This window comes from Callithrix jacchus, chromosome 7 (genome assembly GCF_049354715.1).
Source record: "Callithrix jacchus isolate 240 chromosome 7, calJac240_pri, whole genome shotgun sequence".
NCBI classification, from domain to species: domain Eukaryota; kingdom Metazoa; phylum Chordata; class Mammalia; order Primates; family Cebidae; genus Callithrix; species Callithrix jacchus.
Genome location: NC_133508.1, coordinates 95,842,526 through 95,863,278, shown reverse-complemented (window position 1 = coordinate 95,863,278; position 20,753 = coordinate 95,842,526).

Genomic DNA, 20,753 nt, shown 5'->3' with positions numbered 1-20,753 from the left:
CTCTCTCTCTACTACCACCCCTCACCCCCAAATAAACACCTATGTCTAAGGAAACTAGCAGTTTAGCATTTTAGATCTGTCTATAGTTTATTTCTTAATTTGTTTCTAAAATAACCTTGTTTAAATAATTAGAGAATCAGTCTCAAAAGACAGTAATCCAATACTATGGTAAAGATTCGCAAGAGAAAACATGAACACCAACACAATGATTACATGTGTAAATCAAACCCCAGCTCTGGGAAACGAGAAACTTAAATTCTGTCTACAGATATAACTTAGGAGATCAACGAGGCAGTGCTCAACAAGGGAGCAATTTTTTGCTTGGTTGCTTTTCATCCCAAGAGCCAGTGTGATTATCAGGCAGCAAAAGCAATGTGATATCCAGGAATATTTCACAAACCACTAATTGAGGCAGGGCTGTTTGCTCATTAGCAGTGTTCTGGTATCTAACAGGTCTGGGAGTGCTAATATCCTGCCTGTGGCTGTAAATCCAAATACACAAAGAGTTTCTCCTTAGGAGTATATCTAGGAGTGGAAGAGATTGGACAGGCTTGCTAGCTTCAAATGTGCTCTCCCTTGTAATAACACTTCTTGAACAAAGGGTTACTGGGAGCAGAGCCTAGTTTGCCAAACTGAATTTGCCGATGTCAGCAACCAGGAAGGTGAGATGATTTTGACCATATGTAGAAATAGCAGAGGGACAATAAAGCACTTTGGGGTGGGGCTCTGTGGAAGCTAAACAAGAGCCAACTAGAAAAAATAAGCAGGCTGGGAATTAATTACCTGCAAAGGTAGACTAAGCCCAGACAACAGTACAGCACAGAAAAGCCACACCACTCCCCAGTTTGCTTTAGATTCCAGTATTTAAAAAAAAAAAAAAGTCTGAAACTCAGGCCTATCCCCATGCTTGATTGTTTCAATTAACATTCTAAATGTGTATTTTTGAAATTCTAACCATCAAAAGGGGTGGAAAAAATAATTGTGATAGAGGAAATTAACCCATAATCTCTGGTAAATTTTGGAGGCAAAAGATTAACTGTAAACACTCAATGGTTAAGTTTATTATGAGGCTTCAATGAGTTAATCTTTAGGTAACACTAATAGTTTGAGCAGATGAAGCTACTGACACATAGTAATCCTCTTAATTTATTTTATACATATATATGTTATATAAATAAATAAATGATTCAATCAAGGACATTTAACCCTCTGTGTCTATTGGAACCGAGGGTTCATGAACTCAATGAAAATGCCTACAAAGTTGTGTGTGTATGCGTCTGCACACACTTCTGAGGAGAGAGATTATTAGCTTTTATCTGAACCTCCCAGACAGAGTTCCACAACTCAAAAAAAAAAAGGGGTTAATAAACCATGAACTGACCAGCTACATGCCCACTATCAGAAATACATCTTTGTATGAATCTAAATCCCATGCTCTTTTACCCTTTCATGTTTCTGCTTGCACGTCTTTCCCTGGAATACCTTTCCTTATAGTTCAACTGATAAATCTTACCCATTCTTCAAGGCTTGGCATAAGCGGGACCTTCTCTGTAAAGCTTCTCATGGTAACTCCATCTTCAAAGGGAATGAACAGTTCCCTAGTGAGCATGGTAACTTCAAAAATCCTGAAAGCACTTATCAAAATGTATCATGAATCTCTGTGTCTCCTGGCCAGCACCTTATCCTCTTCATCAATGGACTCCCAAACTTTTAATGCAATGGCTGGGATATAGTAGATGTTCATAAAATAAATGTTTGATGGCTGCATCAACTAGTGAACTCAAATACTCCTCCAACATAATTCCAAGTCTTAGTTTCTTCTAGTAAATATACTTCATTCATTTCCAGGTGCATAACTCCAGGTGGATCAACCCCCACCTCCTCAAAGTCAAACCTGGCCAACCCCCAAGTTCTAAAGCCTAGTTCTTAGTGAGTGTTCTTAAAAGAATTAAGCTGTTAGCACATTCATACATCCAGCCACACAGAGTGTCCCTTCTACCTCTAATGCAAGTGGGCATCTTCTTCTATAAAATGGGTCTGCCTGAAACATTAGTTTTGAAGGTGGAAATGGAGCAGGATACTATGTGTGTCCTTAGGCAGACACAAAAACAGTTCCAGATGTGTCTTCATTAAAAACAACCAACTTTATTGGTAGTGACAAAGGGGACTTTCTGTAAAATTAGACATATTTCAGGAGTCCAGAAGTTAGTACCAATGTTTGCTTGCTAAGACAAGAATCATACTAATTCATCTATTCTCCCTTGTCATTTCATTACTAGAGAAGTGCACTGTTGAACCAAGGAAAGAGCACCATGCCTTCTAGTTTGATTGCCCCTTGCCTCCTCCACCCACTTCTGTGGTGGCCAAGTAGGATCTCATAGAAGAAGAGAAGAGGGTTAGAAGCTGGAATGGCCACAGAGGGTAAAACTATTCCTTCCTAACTCTGGAACCTGATTTGAGTTGTTTGCTTTTGGACATTACAAAGCTAAGCATTCCTCTGGTCCTGGGTCTCTTTGAGGCCCTGTGTTTGGCTGTGGGGATTCAGTGATGAGTAAGGAACTCACATTCTGGTAGAGTGGAATGTGGAGGTGACGTAGAAACTATTCTATAGCATAAAGATATACGCTATAAGAGAAATATGCCAGATGCAAGCAAAAGGAGGCATTATTAGAAAATGCTTTATGGGAGAGGTGGCATTTGAGTTGATCCAGTGGACCTTCCCAGGCAGAAAAGATTGGGAAGAAACTGGTGTGCAAAGGCATAGAAGTATGAGAAAACATCTTGTGTTTAGGGACCTGAAAGCTGCTTAGAGAAGCTTGAAAGAAATGTGTGAGAAGAAAACTGAAGGGAGAAGAGGCAAGGAAGTTGAAGGCTTGGGTTGAGAATTAACATTCATTCCATGTTATTCTATAGGTGATGCAGAAAAGTAGGTGAATTTGAAACGGAGTGGGATATGATACCCTCAACTTGAGGAAGATTCATGCTGGCAACAGTTTGGAGGACGGATTGGTGAAGAAGAGGCTAGGTAAGGGGTGAAATACCAAAGATAGATTTTTTTTTTTTTTTTTTTGAGATGGAGTTTCGCTCTTGTTACCCAGGCTGGAGTGCAATGGCGCAATCTCGGCTCACCGCAACCTCCGCCCCCTGGGTTCAGGCAATTCTCCTGCCTTAGCCTCCTGAGTAGCTGGGATTACAGGCACGCGCCACCGTGCCCAGCTAATTTTTTGTAATTTTTAGTAGAGACGGGGTTTCACCAAGTTGACCAGGATGGTATCGATCTGTTGACCTCGTGATCCACCCACCTCGGCCTCCCAAAGTGCTGGGATTACAGGCTTGAGCCACCGCGCCCGGCCCCAAAGATAGATTTTTAGTTTTATTTAGAATGCCTGTGGTATTTAAAGTAGTCCTAGAGTTGGGAAAGAAATGAGAAGAAGATGCCTTGGTCCAGGTTACATCATGCCACCTTTCTTCTTATGCAATTTTCTGACACATTAGGCCCAAAGAAGGACACCAGGAGTTTTACTTTCTTCTTATACTGCTTGTTCCACACTTACATTTTCCTCTCTATTGGGTCCATTTGATACCTGAAAGAAAATCATCTTACAAAATGGTCTAGAGCCCACCTGCTCAGAGTCAGGAAACTCAAATAAACAGATGTGAATGAGACAGACCAGCAACCCTGTAGGCCACACCTTCCCGGGTGACAGCACAGAGTTGGTCCTTCCTGCTACAAGACCGAACCTGACTTTAATCACCCAGAATTGATTAAGCTCAGTGAGGCTAGTTGACCCAAACTGTATAAACTCTTTGGTGTATAAACAACTTCTGTGGGGGAACTGATAATAACACTTTACATTCCCATAGCCCTCATTTTCTACCACAAGTAATATTGAAATCCTATTCTGTGCCAGGAACTAGGAACACAGAAGAGTGAAAGCAGGATGCCTTCCTTCATGGAGTTTATCATCCAGCTAAGAGAAACAGTAAATAAAGAAATCCACCAGGCACGGTGGCTCACACCTGTAATCCCAGCACTTTGGGAGGCAAAGGTGGTCGTATTACTTAAGGTCAGGAGTTTGAAACCAGCCTGGCCAACATGGTGAAACCCCATCTCTACTAAAAATACAAAAATTAGCCGGACGAGATGGTGCACACCTGTAATCCTAGGTACTCAGAAGGCTGAGGCAGGAGAATCGCTTGAACTTGAGAGGTGGAGTTTGCAGTGAATTGAGATGGCACCTCTGCATTCCAGCCTGGGCAGCAGAAAGAGATTCCATCTCAAAAAAAAAAAAAAGAAAAGAAAAGAAACACACACAAAAAATATATGATTAAAGTGCAATGAAGAAAAATAACTGGGCATGAATAAAGAGAACATCTTAATTAGGTTGGCAACAAAGTATTTCTGGAGAACTACTTGAGCTGAGAATTCTTAGACTAAGAGTTCTCCAGGTGGAGAGCAGATGAATGGGGGTGGGGCATCTCAGGTGCAGAATCAGCATGAGAGAGAGCCTGGGAAAGTCTCTGGTGCACCCTAGCAGTTATGAGAAGGTCTGAGTCTCTGGAGTACACTGAGCAAAAGAAAGAGTGATGAACAATGAGATTTGTACTCATCCGTCCATACTCTTGTAATTTCCAAAGCTCTTTTGCCTCTTCGACCTCATGTTATTTTCACCACTATTCTGAGGATGCTCGTTGATAGTAGTTGTGCATGGGAGCAGAAGCTCCACCTCTCAGTGAGTTCTAAGTGCTTTTGTTGAAGCCATGCCTCCAGTAACTGGTGGGGCACAATTTGGTCCTCAGGCATCAAGAACCATATTTTTCTCCTATATTGTTCCAGGAAACAGAAACCCTGGTGACCTTGAGTCTTTTACTCCATACAAGCCCCTACTGCTACATCAACAACTCTGAGGACTGAATTAGACATCAGAAGGTTTTTTGATGTACACTGCATCTGAGCAAAGGTAATCAGATAGTCTCCTGGGATACTTCATCCATGCCGCAGCAATGTCTAATGAACTCTCTTTGCCCTTCTGCAAACTCCCCTTCTCTGGAGAGAAGAGAACACTTCTGTGCTGAGAAACTCTGACAGTTTCTTGCTATATAAACCTCCTTCATATACATCCACTAAAATTATTGCTTGATGATTGCCTCATTATTGCTTCAAACAATGGTGTTACCAGATCACCAATATAGTTATTGCCTTCTTAGTTTGTAGGTACTCACTGGCCCCCTGGACAAAATTTGAATGTTTCTGATATATCCTCATGATTGTGTGTTCATCAGCTTGTGCTAATGACTAATCTCTTCCAGGATATATTGATTCAGCTTAGGTTCATGCTGAAGGGGGAACTTTTCCTGATACTATCTTATCTTGGAGAAAGATAGGCAGGCAGGCACCTGTGTTGTTGTATTTGACCATTCTTCCAGTTAGGATGCTTGCAGGGGCCAGCAACGGAAGAGGCAATGGAAATCAGAAGTCTAGATATGAAACAAGTCCAAAAGTGGCTAATACAGTGGCTCAGTGATATAATCATGGGTTCAGGTGACTCCCATCTTTTCATTTCACTATTCTTAGTGTGTCAAGGAAATTTCTTGTGTGCACTCAAGATACCTGCAGCAGTTCCAGCATCATAGGTCAACACAATGATCACCAGCAATTTAATGTTTACTACCATCTTTCTGTATTTGTTAAAGAGAGAAATCTTCCTGTCAGCTCCCTACCTCCACCCCAGTGGACTTGCCCTCTTATCCTGTTGGACAGGAGCAGGTCATATTCCTAAACCCCAAAGCATTCATGACTAGGAAATGAGCCCACTATGATTGCTTGCACTTCGCTATCTCCTACCTCCTTGAAGTTAAGTGAGAGGCCTTCTGACTTGCGCCAGCCAATGAAATGCAAGCAGTGGTGATATATCACATCCAGACAGATGCTTTGAGAGCAAGTATAAGATTTGCCATATTCGCTTTTCCTTCCCTTGGCAACTGTGGACACACAGGAATGCAATGTCCATCAGCCTGTGTCCCTAAATGACAGTGATGTAGACAGAGTCTACCCTCCTCTCCCACAGCTTCCGACCACCAGCATACCTACAGTGACCATTTAGCAAGAGCAAAATCCCCCCAAAATGTGTTGCTTTAAAGCATTGAATTTGAGTGTTGCTTGTTCTCATAGCATTACCCAGTATATTCTAACTCTAGTAGGAATCAACAGTAGGAACAATATTCTCCAGTAGAAACCAATAATGCCTGCCACAAGCATAATAAAAACTGACACCGATATAGTATTTATAATAGATACCATTTACTAAATTTCTCCTATGTAGCAAGAATTGTGCTAGGACTTCCAAGGTAGATGTTAAGGCTGTATTTTATATGTGGGAGAATGGAGCATCAGGTCTTGTTCAAGTTTATGAAATAAGTGAATGGAGGAAGCTCAAGTTGAATCCAACTCTTCCTGACTCCAAAGAACTTGCTTTGTCTACATAGGACCTTGCTCCTACATAGTACTGCCATGTAAATTTCTATTTCATTGAACTCTACACCTTCTCTGCCACACAGGCACTGTTATTTCATTTTGAAGATGAGATTTAGAGAAAAAAACTATCTTGCCAAACTTCAGAGCCAAAAAGGCACCAGAGCTTCTGCCTTTTACACTGTTCTTCACTACACTTCTAAACAAACACATCAAGAAATGAGGTACTGGTCAGGCATGGTGGCTCATACCTATAATCTCAGCACTTTGGGAGGCTGAGGCAGGTGGATCACCTGAGGTCAGGGGTTCGAGACCAGCCTGACCAACAGGGTAAAACCATGTTTTGACTAAAAATATAAAAAATTAGCCAGGAGTGGTGGCTCATGCCTGTAATCCCAGCTACTTGGGAGGGTGAGGCAGGAGAATTGCTTGAACCTGGGAGGCGAAAGTTGCAGTGAGCCCAGATTGTGCCGTTGTACTCCAGCCTGGACAACAAGAGTGAAACGAAACTCTATCTAAAAAAAAAAAAAAAAAAAAATCAGGTATTATGAGTTAGGGGAGAGAATTGAGGTATTATGACTTAGAGGCACGCAGAATTTGGAGTGAAGTGCCCCTGAGTTAGGTCTAGCCTCTGCCACTTATAGCTGGGGATCATGGAGCCAGTCCCTTACTATTGACTGCTAATCCCCAATTTCTTTCTTTGCAAAAATGAGGCCAATCATGGCCACCACAGAAGGTTGTCAGGAGGAACATGTACGTAAAGCTCTTATATACAGCAGGCACAGAATAACTAGCTAGTTTTTACTGTCGACTTGTTAATTTAAGAAAAAAAAATCAGGAATACAATCAGGAACACACACACACACACACACACATACACACACACAGCCCTAGCTGAAATAAAAACATTTCCCATTAAGATTCAACAAGGTCTCACAGGGCCTACTTCTTGGTCATATAAGGGCTGGCAGGTCCTCTCTGTGGGCTAGAGAAAAGTTTTGTTTCCCCAGCTGCACTCGCAGGGGAATACTCTGCAGGCACTGCATTGTGAACCTGTTTGGCTTGGCTCAGAGGTCTGTCAGCACATTCAGGAAGTGAAGTCAGAAAGAGGCAGGATTTCAAACAGAGCCAGCTGCACACAAATGCCCAGGCAGTGAAATGTCTTATTCGAGCAGGGTGCCTATCAGCCTGGGTTGCCGTGGGTGCTGTCAAAGAAGCCTCTGAGAGTGGCTCTGTGCCAGAAAAGGAAGAAGTAATCACCAGCACCCAGGCTAAGGCCATGGCTTCCACAGCAAGGTGTCCTGGAGGGTATGCAGGGGTCATCTCAGCCAGTCCCCTGCCTTAGGTTCTCTGAGCTTGCTCTAAACCTGAGCTCTCTGAGCTTGCTAGATGGAGGGGCTAATGTTTATCTCCTGGGAATCTTGAAGTCAAGGTGTGAGATTGGGAGGAGAAATGAGAAAACCGACAGCAAAATGAAGGAATGAGTTACCAGTGTTTGGGAGTGGAGGGAGAGAACTGGATGAAGTACCTGAGAGGATATGGAATCCTGAGAAAGAACCATGCTGCCACTCTCCAGCCATATTCGCATGCCGAGGAAACACAGCCATATTCTCATGCTGAGGAAACAGCACAGTGGCTAAGACCTGAATTCAAATATCAACTTCTAGCTGTCAGTGGGAAAACATTTCACTTGTCTAATCCTCAGTTTCATTCACAGTGCAATGGGGATAATATAATATCTATTCCCATTGGGTTGTTGTAAGGATTAAATAGGCTGATATATGTAAAAGAGCTTAGCCTAGTGCCAGCAAATCATAAATGTATCAGTTAGAATTTCATGGTTGCAAGAGGCAGGAAACTTAGTTTAAACGGAAAGGAATTTGATTGAAATATATCAGTGAAAAGCTATCGTAGACATAGCTCCAGGCATGGCTATATACAGGGCTCAAATGGTATCATCAGGCTTTGATTTCTATCACTCAGCTTGCTATGGGAAGTGTTAGCTTCATCTTCAGCTTCCACGTGGTAGTGTCCAGAAACTCCCAGCTCTCTATCCATAGGTCACAGGGCTATAGCAATTTCTCACAGCCTCCCATAATTAGGCTTCATTGATCAGATTGGGTTTCATATCCATCCCTAAACCAATCACTCTGGCCAAGGGGTGGAGTGGGATATATTGACTGGCTTAAGTGTAGGTCAAGTGCCCACCTCTGAAACCAAGGTTGTGGAGTCATTCAAAGCACATGGCCAGACAGGGAGAAAGAGGATATTTTCAAAGGATAATCAGGATCTAGGAGGGAATAGATACCAGGGGGATTAGAAGAAAATGTCAACTATCCATTTATTGATTATTGTTGCTGTTATTATCAAACCCTTACAGACCAGGCTAGAGGTATCTATTACCTTTCTAAAATTAAGTCACAATACATTACTCATTTTTTACTTTTTGGTCTCTTTTAATGAGTTATGCTCCAAATGTGGATCATCAAGAACATATTTCTCTGGATGCAAATGCCCAGGAGGGGTGTAGTAAATGATATAACATGTTTAAAAGGCTCTGCAGAAAGTTTTTTATTAAAGTTAGTTACTATTATAATGGTTATTGTTAAACAAACAAAAAAAAAGACTCATCCAGGCCAATTAAAGCAGAGAATTAAAGATTCTCCAAAAAAGACTTTGAAAATGTCAAGAAATCCAAGTGTACCTACTTCCAGTCTGTATTTTCCTTCATTCACCTGCTCATTTAACTGCATCAGCATCAACATCTGCATGAGCATTTCCACAATGCACTTGTTGAAGTAGTAAAAGTAGAAAGGAGAATGAGACTGTTATCGTGATTGAATTCTGAGAAGGGGATCTAGTGTCCAATGAAATGTTCTTTCCTTCTCCTCACAATGAACCAAAGATCTTTACACCTGGGAACCAAGATATGAAAAAGATCTCTGAAAATTCCTAGTAATGAGAACAGGTTATAAACACCAAAAGGGAATGATAAATTTAGTGTTGCAAGTATGAAATATTAGAAAAGGTTGAAGAGTATCTACTGTGTGGCTTAAGACATTTCTAGCAGAAGATACCATGATCAATATCTACCATCAATAGTCTTAAAATCTTTACATCTTAGGGTACTACTATGGTATTAGGTGATTATCACTTCCTCATTTATCCCATGTGTTGAATGACTCTTCTGTGCCAGGCACCCACTACCCACTAGAGGTGAGAAACTAATGCGAAACACCAAAAGCTGGTGGCATTCAATATATTAATTGCTGTGTTAGAGGGAAATACAATGTGCTTTGGAACAAATACCCATATAAGGAAGTCCAGTGATGGCTTCCCTGAGGACATGATTTGGAACTTTATATTTAAAGGGATGAGCAAGAGATTGACAGTAAAATGGGGTGATGGTGTTCCAGCAAGAGAGGCCATTAGGGAGAGGATAAGCAGGATTCAGGGGGCGTATCAGTCAAGCATAGGCTATTCATGGACGAAATAGTTGGAATTCCTGCTCACTTATTATCAGGTAAGAAAAAGAGACATTGAACAGATTATTATAATGACCTTATCAAGCCTAGCACCTTATAAACTGCTGCAAAGAAGACATGCAAACAGTATCACTGCAGATATTATGAAGACATAGCCAGAGCATTGAGAGGTTGGAGAGGAACAGGTAAGGACAAGCTTGACTCAGCCTGGTCATTAGGGAAGGCTTCCTCCCCAAGTGAGTGACATTTAAGCTGAGACCTGAAGAAATTAGTTAGGCATATGGAGGGGTGTGGAGAGAGCATTTCTGTCTTTAGTAGGAGCACGTGTTAGAAATAGCAAGAAGATCAATGTGGTTAGAAAGCATGGTTCCCTCGGGAAAGGGACAAGGTAGGAAGGGAGCCCATATGGGCACGTGGTTCCAGATGATATGTGATTCAACTCACCATGTCCGAATGTAGTACCCAAACCCTCAAGTCCTCAACAATCTGAGGGGCCAGATGACGGTGAGCAAAGAAAATCCAGACTTTTTCTGAAAATCACACTACTTCATTCTTAAGGCAGAACCATTCTTGTGGTAGTTGCCTCTGCACTACCTTGTTTAAAACTCACTTGGGGGGCCAAGGCGGGCGGATCACAAGGTCAAGAGATGGAGACCATCCTGGCCAACATGGTGAAACCCCATCTCTACTAAAAATACAAAAATTAGCATGGTGTGGTGGCACGCGCCTGTGGTCCCAACTACTTGGGAGGCTGAGGCGGAAGAATCACTTGAACCCAAGAGGCAGAGGTTGAAGTGAGCCAGGATTGCACCACTGCACTCCAGCCTGGCAACAGAGCAAGACTCCGTCTCAAAAAAAAGAAAAAGAAAAAGAAAAAAACACAACAGCCTTTCAAGGTTATTATCACAGGTCTATTCTCAGGAGAGGAAACTAAGACCGAGTCATTACAGAAAACAGCTAAGGCCTCATGACCGCAGGAGGCAGGAGCAGGAGCAGGATTTCACTTTGAGTTCAAGCTCTTGATCATGATATCAAACCACCTCTGAAACAGAAAACAAAAAACATTTAAAATGTTATAAAATTCCAGTGGCTCAGCAACATCACACTCCCTAGTGGTTCTTTGACACATAGTAGGTTTACAACAAATGCCGGTATCTGTTCCTTAATGCAGAAGGCGAATGGGGAATTCCAGGGGCCTTTTTATTTTCTCTCCCATTTATATCTGGGCTTTCTGCTCCTGCTGTTTTAAATTCCATTTGGAATGAAAAAAAAAATACATAACTAAAAACCATCCTCTGCCAAGCCATTTGGATTTAAAACAGATGGGCAGAAACCTGGAAGGAGTCAGGATTCTCCCTAATATATCAAACATTGCAGCCAGCGCCCATCTGAGAGGCTTTGCCGCATTTTGTAAAGAAAACAGGCCATATTTTGAAAATGGATGAGTAAGGTTCACTGTTTTGACTTGTTTCAAGGTCTGGAGGCCAGGCCTGGTTTTGATCTGACAGATCTGAGTCTCCAAACATGGGTTATTTCTGTGCAAAGATTCGAAGAGGCAGCACGCTCACCAGGCACAGACCCGAAACAGCGTCCCTTTGAAGATTTCCTCGGTGAGTCTTAAGTGGGATTTGGTGTCCATTGTGGAATCACGGTAATGAACTCAAAACTAATGTTTTTTATTACACCAGCAAGTCAGTCAGCCCCTCTGTTTGCTCAGGTGTGCAGCTGTGTGCCCCATGCCCTGATCTCTATACAATAACAAAATAAATATTTTTCAAAGGAAGAAATTAAAGATGAAGGAATGCCACAACTGATGGCGTTGGGGAAGCGAGAGACAGGAGACTCTAGCATCTTTAAAGTAAGATAATATATTTGCTACGTAATCTCTTTACTAATTGATCGCCCTCTAGTCCGCGAAGAAAAAAAAATCTACTAACGAAGTGGCAGGATTCATCCTACCAATTACTAAACACATCACAACTCCGCAGGGGGCTTCTTGGACTCGAAAAACAGCGCCGGTAGATGGCGCCAGAGGGCAGGCTCCCTGCCTCTCCGGGTTTAAAGGATGAGAAAAAGACAAGCCAACAAATTGGGCTGGGACAAAAGTATGGGCGGCGTCCGCCTGCAGAGGGGACCAAGTATAAACACTTTTTTTTTTTTTTTAACAGAGTGGGGAATCATATGTGCTGGAAACGTCCTTGCTCCACCAGCCGGAGGCCAGGAAGCGAGCGCCAAATGCTGTTTACAGGACAGCTCTTATTTCAGGAATGAAGACTAAGGCTCAGCAGGTAGGAGGCCTTGAGAACAAGCACCGAATTTCCAAGAAGCCCACGCTGCGACGGAGCTGCAGAGTGCTTGGCTCAGGGAACTCATTGGATAATGAGACAGGAGACGCTTGCGATGTTGTAATAAACCCATGCAAACTCATCTACATTAACAGGGGCACCAGCTTACTATGCTGGGGAAGATTTGAAGATCAAGAGTTAGGCAAAACCGAGTTGAAATCTCAGATAAATGACTTCGGTAAGTCTCTTCCCTTCTATGGGCAACAGTTTACTTACTCATCGTTGTAAAGGAGGGAAGTGTTGATTTTTGGAAAACGCTTAGCACAACACTCAATATTCAGCAACTCTTCCAATCCTATCACTAAAACCCATTCTTGTGGGAATCAAACCAGGTACAACCTCATTTGTATCATCCCTGTGCCTGTATGTCCTGATTCTCCATGGGCTTATCACAGTATTTTGCATTTCACACATTCATACAGGCCATTGGGTTGGCTACTCCTTTAATGTAAAGGTGATTTTGTAAAGTCCTCTTTGCATCCCCAGCATCTATCATGGTCCCTGGAATGTGATAACATCTGTTAAATACACAAGTTTTTCTTAGGAACAAGTTGTTCCAACCCACCAAGCTGAATGATTCAGATACAGTATTATGGCCACATTTCACTTTTTTTCCTTCACTGTGCTCAGCAAAGAAAAAAAATACTACAAACCCAGTGATGAAAATGAATTTTGAATTTTTAGCCAAAGACCAAATAGGAGCCAGATGCTGAGCAGCCATTTTCAGAAATGGCCAACTCAACCAGCCAAGGCTCAAAATAAATTCCAAGACAGAATTACAACATTGAAAGCAATTCTGTGGTTTTGGTGTCATAGCTGAAGACTTGGACATATGGCATTCTCGTCTATGCATGCCAAAGAGAGAGATGGAGAGGGAAAGGTGGGAAGGACCTGGACAGAAGCAAATGTCGGGGAGCCGACAAGATCAGGGATGACAAGCTATGGCCAACATATAGGAAAAGGTGGAGGCCGTGGGTTGACTATTGCGAGTCATATAGACTCGGTCACTTAGTAGCGCTTTGATTAGGGAAAGTTATTTGATTGCTGAGAGGCTTATCTCTTCATCTATAAAATGGGGTGTATTAGGGAGGATAGGTTAATCTGTGCCGTGGTAACAAATAAACTGAAATCTCAGTGACTTCACAGAACAAAAATTAATTTTTTGCCCACCCAAATTCAAGTCAGTGGGAATCCTTCTATATCCAGTGACTTAGGAACCCCATTCTCTTCTATCTCTTGGCACTACTATCTCATCATATGGCTCCCAATGTTACTGTGGCAAGAAAGAGAGAGCTGGAGAAGTTATACTGGCTCTTAGGTGCCTCCTCACACAAGCAATGCATGTCATTTCTGTTTGGATCCCATCGGTTAGAATAAGACACATGGCCCAACTCAACTGCAAGGAAGACTGGGAAATGTGGAGGAGTGGTAGATATTTGGGGAACACTAAATATGTCTGCCCCACAGGGTAATGATTAACTCAATCATATTTGGACTTCATTGCATAAAATAGAGCAGCTGAATAACTCTTTTAATGGCTTTAAGGAGTTAGAGACTTCTTTTGCCTGTTACAAAAAGTCTAGAGGAAGGCACTGTAGCAGCTCCACAGCCTTCAGGGGCATAGGCTCCTTCTCTGTTTCTGTTCCACCATTCTTCACATATGGCTTCCATCCTAAAGTCACTTCACCTAAAGTTACAAGGTGCCCTCCAGCTATCATGTCCACATTGCAACCAATATTTCACAGCAATAAAAGGCACCCTATCGGCATTAAAGGGCTTTTTCTGAAGCTTACCCAGCAACTTCTATTTATATTCTTTGGCTACTCCTAGTTGCAAGGAAAGCTGGGAAATGTAGTCTTTAACATCCGTAAAAGGGAGAACGAATACTGGTGGGCGATTAGCAGTTCATACCAAAATAATATTCAATTCTTGGAGTTGTGGTGAGCACTGTACAAAAGTTAAAAGTACTGCCCAGGACCTGATCTCTGTAAGTGCCCAATATATGTTAGTTGTGGGGGACTTTTGTCGTTCTTGTTTTTATTAACCAGATCATCATTTACGAAACCAGACTTTGGTGGCAGCATCTCAGGGACCTGTCAGGGAAATTGATCAGTCTCTGGTCTTAGTGAGGAGAACATGGAAGAGCACAGTAGGGTATGAGAGCACCAGGCTTTGGGTTAGGGATTAGGACAGGGAAATGGTCAGCACTCAAGAGGAAGGACCAAGACAGAATGTCATTCTGCTGGGCTGAGCCAAGCCATCAGGGAGAAGGAAGGAGAGCAGCAAAGAGGCAGAATATGGCAGCTCTAGATTTTCCTGAGGTTAACTTTGTTTCAGAGATGTCACTGGCAGAGAAGAAAATTCAAGAAAATATTGTGAAAGACCAGAAATTATCCCAGTGGCTGCCTTGGTTGGCAGCTGTAAGAAGGCAGCATCTCTTGTACTCTTAAGTTTGCATCCTCCCCCTTTCTACACACTGAACTGACTCCATCTCTGCAATGTCACCTCTTCATTTGATTTCTACCCCCACAAATCTCAGCCCTTCTTGTGGCTACTGCTTTTTTCCTTCCTGAGTAATTACCATGAGTCAGACATAACTTTTTGTACTGGGGATACAGTGGGGAATAAGATAGGTAAGCTCTCTTGTTTTATGAAGTCTACATGATGCTTTGGCCTCTTTCCTCCTTGGAAGGGTGCCTTCTAGATAATTCTTCTGGGACTTCTCCTTTGGTATCCTGCATGCAACTCATCCACCACCTCTTTAGTCCTATTCCTGAGGACGAAATCAAACATTTTAGTCACTACAACCCAGATATTAGAGAGACGACTTAATTCCAAGTCTCACCCAATAAAAAAATCAAGACTCTTCATACCTCACTTTAGAGTCGGCTCAGAAACAGGGCAGGGTTAGGCCTACAAGTGGAGGCATCAAAGGCCTCACCTGGGAAAAGCTGGAGAAGAAAATAGGTAGAATTAACAAGGCAGGAGAGACCAACCTGTGTAATTTCAAATATTTGGGTAGAAAAGTGAATGACTTATTTTATCAATTAGGGTTCTTGATTGCAAGCAACAGAAATGTACTCTAGGTAACTTAAGTTGAAGAGGTGTACTGGAAGAATACGGGGCATCACAAATAAGATTTGAAGGAGAAGCTGAAGGGTCAGGCCTCAGAAAGAACAGGATCCAGAGCAGCTCAGGGAATTTGAGCTCCATGTCTCTGTTAGAGAAAATGGTCCCCAATCATATGTCTACACTTTTTCTCCATACCCAAGAGACAAATTCTTAGAGAGAGGGATACTATGGTCCTAGTTTGAGTTATGCTTCTACTTCTTCCCATCTGTAGCCTAATTGACAATTTCCACCAAGTTTATAAGCAAAGGAAACTGGGAGTTTGTTCCCCAAAGCAAAATTGAGGTGTGCCTACCAGAATGGGAAGCGAGTGATGGGCAGGCAGATAACTGAGCTGTCTACCACTCAACTCTAGATAGTTTTCTTATTTTCAAACCTCTGGCTTTAAGAACATTTTATGAGCATCCGTAAGAATGATTCCTTCTTAAAATATTTTCAATTATGGGAATCAAGACTATGGCTCAATCCCTAAGAGTTACAATAAAAGTAGATGCTTATGCTGGGAATCTGGAGTGAGGCTGATAGAAATAACAATAATAGGTGATGGAACAATCCAAAAATATATTTTATTTTTGTTTCATTTGGGCTTTTACAATCTGTTCTGAATTATTATAATTATAATTTTGTTATATTTTAAAAATCAGTAATATATTCACATGGTTTAGTCACCTTCCTCCATCCTGCTGCCTAGAACATGGATGTGTCATTTTGAATCATTAGGGCAAAACCCTAGGGATGGCAGAAAAGTGCACTGGAAGGAACGTAGGATCTGAAGACTTTATGCAACAGGGACATTATACCAGCCCAGCCCAGTCCTGTACTGCTCTAGATTTTTATGTAATAGAGAAAGAAGCCACTATTATTTGGCTTTTTTCTGTTATAGCCACGCTTAATCCTGATTCCCTCAAGTTGTGTCACCAATAAGTGATGCAGTCTTGATTCTAACTCAATTACAGGGCCCAGATTTGAGTGAGAAAAGGGCATGACCCAGAGGCGAAATTTAAGGAGGCACTCACTTTCAGGATTGTGCAAGTGCTGACTCTGTGCTTATATGAACCTGAGAGTAGGTGCCTCCTGAAATTTTGCACGTTAGGTATCTAGCTTACTCCAGAGGCTCAGCTTCCAGAGTCCAGGCTCTTTCAGCATCAACACACTGACAGGACAAGGCCTAAGACTGAAGCAACCCATTGCTACATCATCACCGTGAGAAAGTAACTGGACCTAGCCAGAAATTTTAAATACCTTTTTTGACATTGACTATGAAATGTAAGATTCAAAAAGTTTCTGAAGCCTCCATTTCATAGCCCTGCCATTCTGAGAGCTAGTTTTTATCATTAGCTGGCATGAGAGTGAAGAGCCCTTCTGAAATAACTCGCCCTCTCATCCACTTCCCAAGCAGGAAATCTTGTTTACATATCATTTCTCCCAGATGAATCATTTGTAGCAAGAGTACAGCTTCCACTTGTCCATGAGAAACGTTCAAAACAATCTTTTCTACTCTACATAAAACCTCAAGAGTAACAATAGACCTTCAGAATGAGGCTGATATTTGTCAGCCTCTCAAAGTCAGGGAACAAATGAAAGTAACTATGAGCCATCAAAAATCATGTTGAGAGAGAAAAAAAACTCCTCCTGCTGATCGCTTATTTTTCTGAGCCCCCACGGCCCCCGCCTTCTTCAAAACTGGCTTTTATATTATGCTTCCTGCAGTAACCTCTCTAGTTCCTTCTGCTTCTTGTTCCAAGGTGTTATTTTCAAGTGGATCTTCCTGAGATCTGTGCAGAGTCATCATAAGGAGAAGTAGAGGGCTAGTGCGGGGTGCAGAATCAATTGCCATTTGCATCTTAGGGATCAGAACCCTAAGTGAAAGGTTATGGGAAAAGGTAGAGTCATTTCTTAATTTGATATGCTGTTTATTTGATATGCTGAATTTTTGTTGAGTTGCACAAAGAATTTCCAAAAAATAATTTTTCTGCAGAATCCCTGCAAAACCCTTGAGAACAGAGAAAGGATAAGGAAGAGACAGGGACTGGAGAAGGCAACATAGGTAGAGAATGTGATCTAGATGGTGGCTCGTGAATATCAGACCCTGTCCCAAAGGCTTTACGTTAATCCTCAGAGCCCACCTTCAAGGTGTTTTTATCTGCATTTTTCAGGTGGGAAAAGTGAAGCTTGGAGAGATTAAGCAACATGTCAACTTGTCACACAACACAAAATGGCAAGCAGGGATCCAAACTCAGATGAATCTGACTTGGTGCCTTTGCTCTTTCAAGTGTTGCCTCATTGTCTGTGAAAGCTCAGTCAATTTCTTCTTTGAGGAAAGATCAGCATGATGTGAGAAATGAGGCAATTAAGGATCTCATCCCAGCAGGGAGACAGAGCAAACCTTTCCATTTCTCTGGACCTCAGTGTTCTCATCCATATAATGAAAGAGTAGGGCTAGAGGGTTCGTAAAGAACTTCTGCTCTCTGATGTATGAGTGTCCATGTCTACATTCATTAAAGGCATCCAATAAAAGAATTAAAATAACAGGAAGCACAAGCCACAGGCAGGATCCCTCCTTGTGGGTCAGGAGTCCAGGAAAGGCCAGAGACAGCCACTGCAGGATAAAGAAACTGAGCTTGGCATTTGTTGCACTCTTTTATTTTCTCATCACCTTCTTCAGCTGTTGTCTCTACCAACCAGGTACCCTGGTCCTGGCCGTACCACCTCTACTACTACCTCCCACTCATAGCACCCTATCTGGGCTTTCTTGGATGCCTGCAATGCTAGGTAAAAGGTGTAACTTTTTATGTAGCCAAATGGATACCTCCTTTTTGCAAATTACAAGAAGCTGCTCCTTCCATCTGGGTAGACATGGTCCTACAAGGGGATGTGTGGCTTGGCAAGTGGAGAATGGGATGACTTTTAGTTTGCACCGTTGTTAGTTAGCCAGATGCCCTGGTGTAGCACACAACTCACGTAACTGTACATGGCAGTCTTGGTGACTGCCAAGTGGTGATTCATCTCAGTGAATGGTATTCCATCCATCCATCCATCCATCCATCCATCCATCCATCCATCCATCCAATTATGCATGGCAGAGAGGAACCTAGAAGATATGTTTGACTCTTTTCTTTTTTCCCCTCCCATGTTCAGCCCATTATATTGTCGATTTAGCTCCTATCTCTCAGATTTTCCATTGCTCTCCATCACCAACACCCTAGTCAAAAGAACACCATCTTCCTTCTGAACTCAACACTATCTTCCTAACCATCCTTCCCTCATGTATTCTCTCCTGCCTTGTGTTTATTCCCATCCTTGCAGCCAGAAGATATATGAACTCAACTATTTTAACCCTGACATCAGGTTGGAGGATCTTTCCAAATTACAAATATGATCATCACCCTTTCCTGCTTAAAAATTCTCAGCAGCTTCTCTTGACTCTTAGGATAAAGACAAGATTCTTTGACCGGGCCTCTTATATCATCAGGCCCCTTCTTGCTTCTCCAGCTTCATGCTGCATTGCCTTCCTTTCATCTGACTTCTCTCCAGCTCTTCTGGAAACGAGCCCACACACATGCTATTCCCTCCACCTAGAACCTGGTCTGTCCCTCTTCACCTGTTAACTCCTATTCACACTGGGAAGCCTTATGCCTCAGTAAGGCCTTCCCTGATCCCTCTGACATAGCAAACTCCTCCTATAAGTCCTTTAGCAACAAGAGCCTTCTTCCCTTTGCAGCACTTATCAGAATTACACTTCTGCATGTATTTGTGAGGTCTCTGAAATGGCCTCTCTTTCCAACAAGGCTGTAAATTACACAGGACAGGGCCGGTGCTCATCACTGTATTTCTGACTCCTGTTGTAGTGGATGGTACATAGTCCAGACTTGAAAATATATGCTGAGTGAATGCAGGTTTGCCTGGCTTGGAGAAACCAGTATCTAGCAGAAGCCGCTCTTTGACAATCCCCGAAGTGATATACAAGTTTAACTTTCCCAGATTGTGAGTGTAAAAGGGAAGAAGAGCAAACCATAGAAAATTAGCAGTTGACAAACAGCTCCCTCATAACTAGCCAACTCTGAATGTATCTTCTATAAAGCATTGTGGCTAGCTAGCTTCTAGCAAATATTTGTTGAATTGATGGATAAAATGTAATCATTCATGGCCTGGATTCAGTGCTACAACTGCTAAGAAGCCATTTCTAATGTATACCAGTCCCCAGAAATAATTTCCCTGTTCCCTAAATATTCAAAGTATCCTTCCCTTTCTGATGATAACTTTTATCTTGCATTAGAGTTATTTAGGTATTTGTCTCTCTCTTAGATATTTAGCACTGATTCTACTCCAGGCTTTCAGCAAAGGGCATCCAATGGGTATCTCCTGGTTCTCACAATGAGAATTCGTGAGCTCAGATTCAAGAATTCAGACGTCTATGGGTAAAGACAGGTAGGCAACACAAAAGAATGCTGTAATTATGTAGCTTTGGGGATGGGAGCTGTAGGCACCTGGGGATTCCTGCTTCACCTAGTAGGTCCCCAGTGACTCAGCACCAGCCATCATTATTGTGTGAGAATGTGGGTCCAGCCTTTTGAGATTTTCTGATTGTGTTGAAAGGAAATCTGGATTTTATTATATAATTTATCTTTATCCCTACTTAGACTTTATCCACCCCCCAACACCTGGCAGGTGTTTACCTTAAAGTGAGTGCTCAGTTAAGATTTGGGGAATGAATGAATGAATGAATGAACAAATAGATGATAAGTGAAACGTGAATTAGCCACTGTCTCTCAGAGGTACACACTGTGAGTTTGAATGTATTTCTGACTTTCCTGAGTCCCTTCAAAAGAGATTAGTCAGGACACTTTTAAACCAATTATTGATCACTAATTAAGACTCCACTGTGAGAAGTCATGTTTTTGTTTGCCATCCCCCTATCAGGTATTTTCAGGTCCAGGTGGTCTTGAAAGCTTATTAATCCAATTCAGAGAACTTCCAATACCAGATATTTGCCCCAAATCCTCCAAATATTCAAATTCAGCTCTCAGGACCTGTCATTTGTCACATATTATATGCCCTTATTATATGGAAACTCAATTTAATAACTGTCAACACTTTCCTTGAGTCACTTGTTTCTACCAAATTGAAAACATTCATTAGTACATAGAAAATCCATCCTTCTTTTTGCATCTCCTGATTGAGAAGTAGTTTAGATAATTTGACAGGTGAATGACAGTCTCAATGCTTTTGTAATCATGAGTTACCATTAGGATTTGAATATTTATACTAAAATTTGCCTTTGCAATATCAAGTTTTAAAGGCAGGAGAGACTTCAGAAGTTAT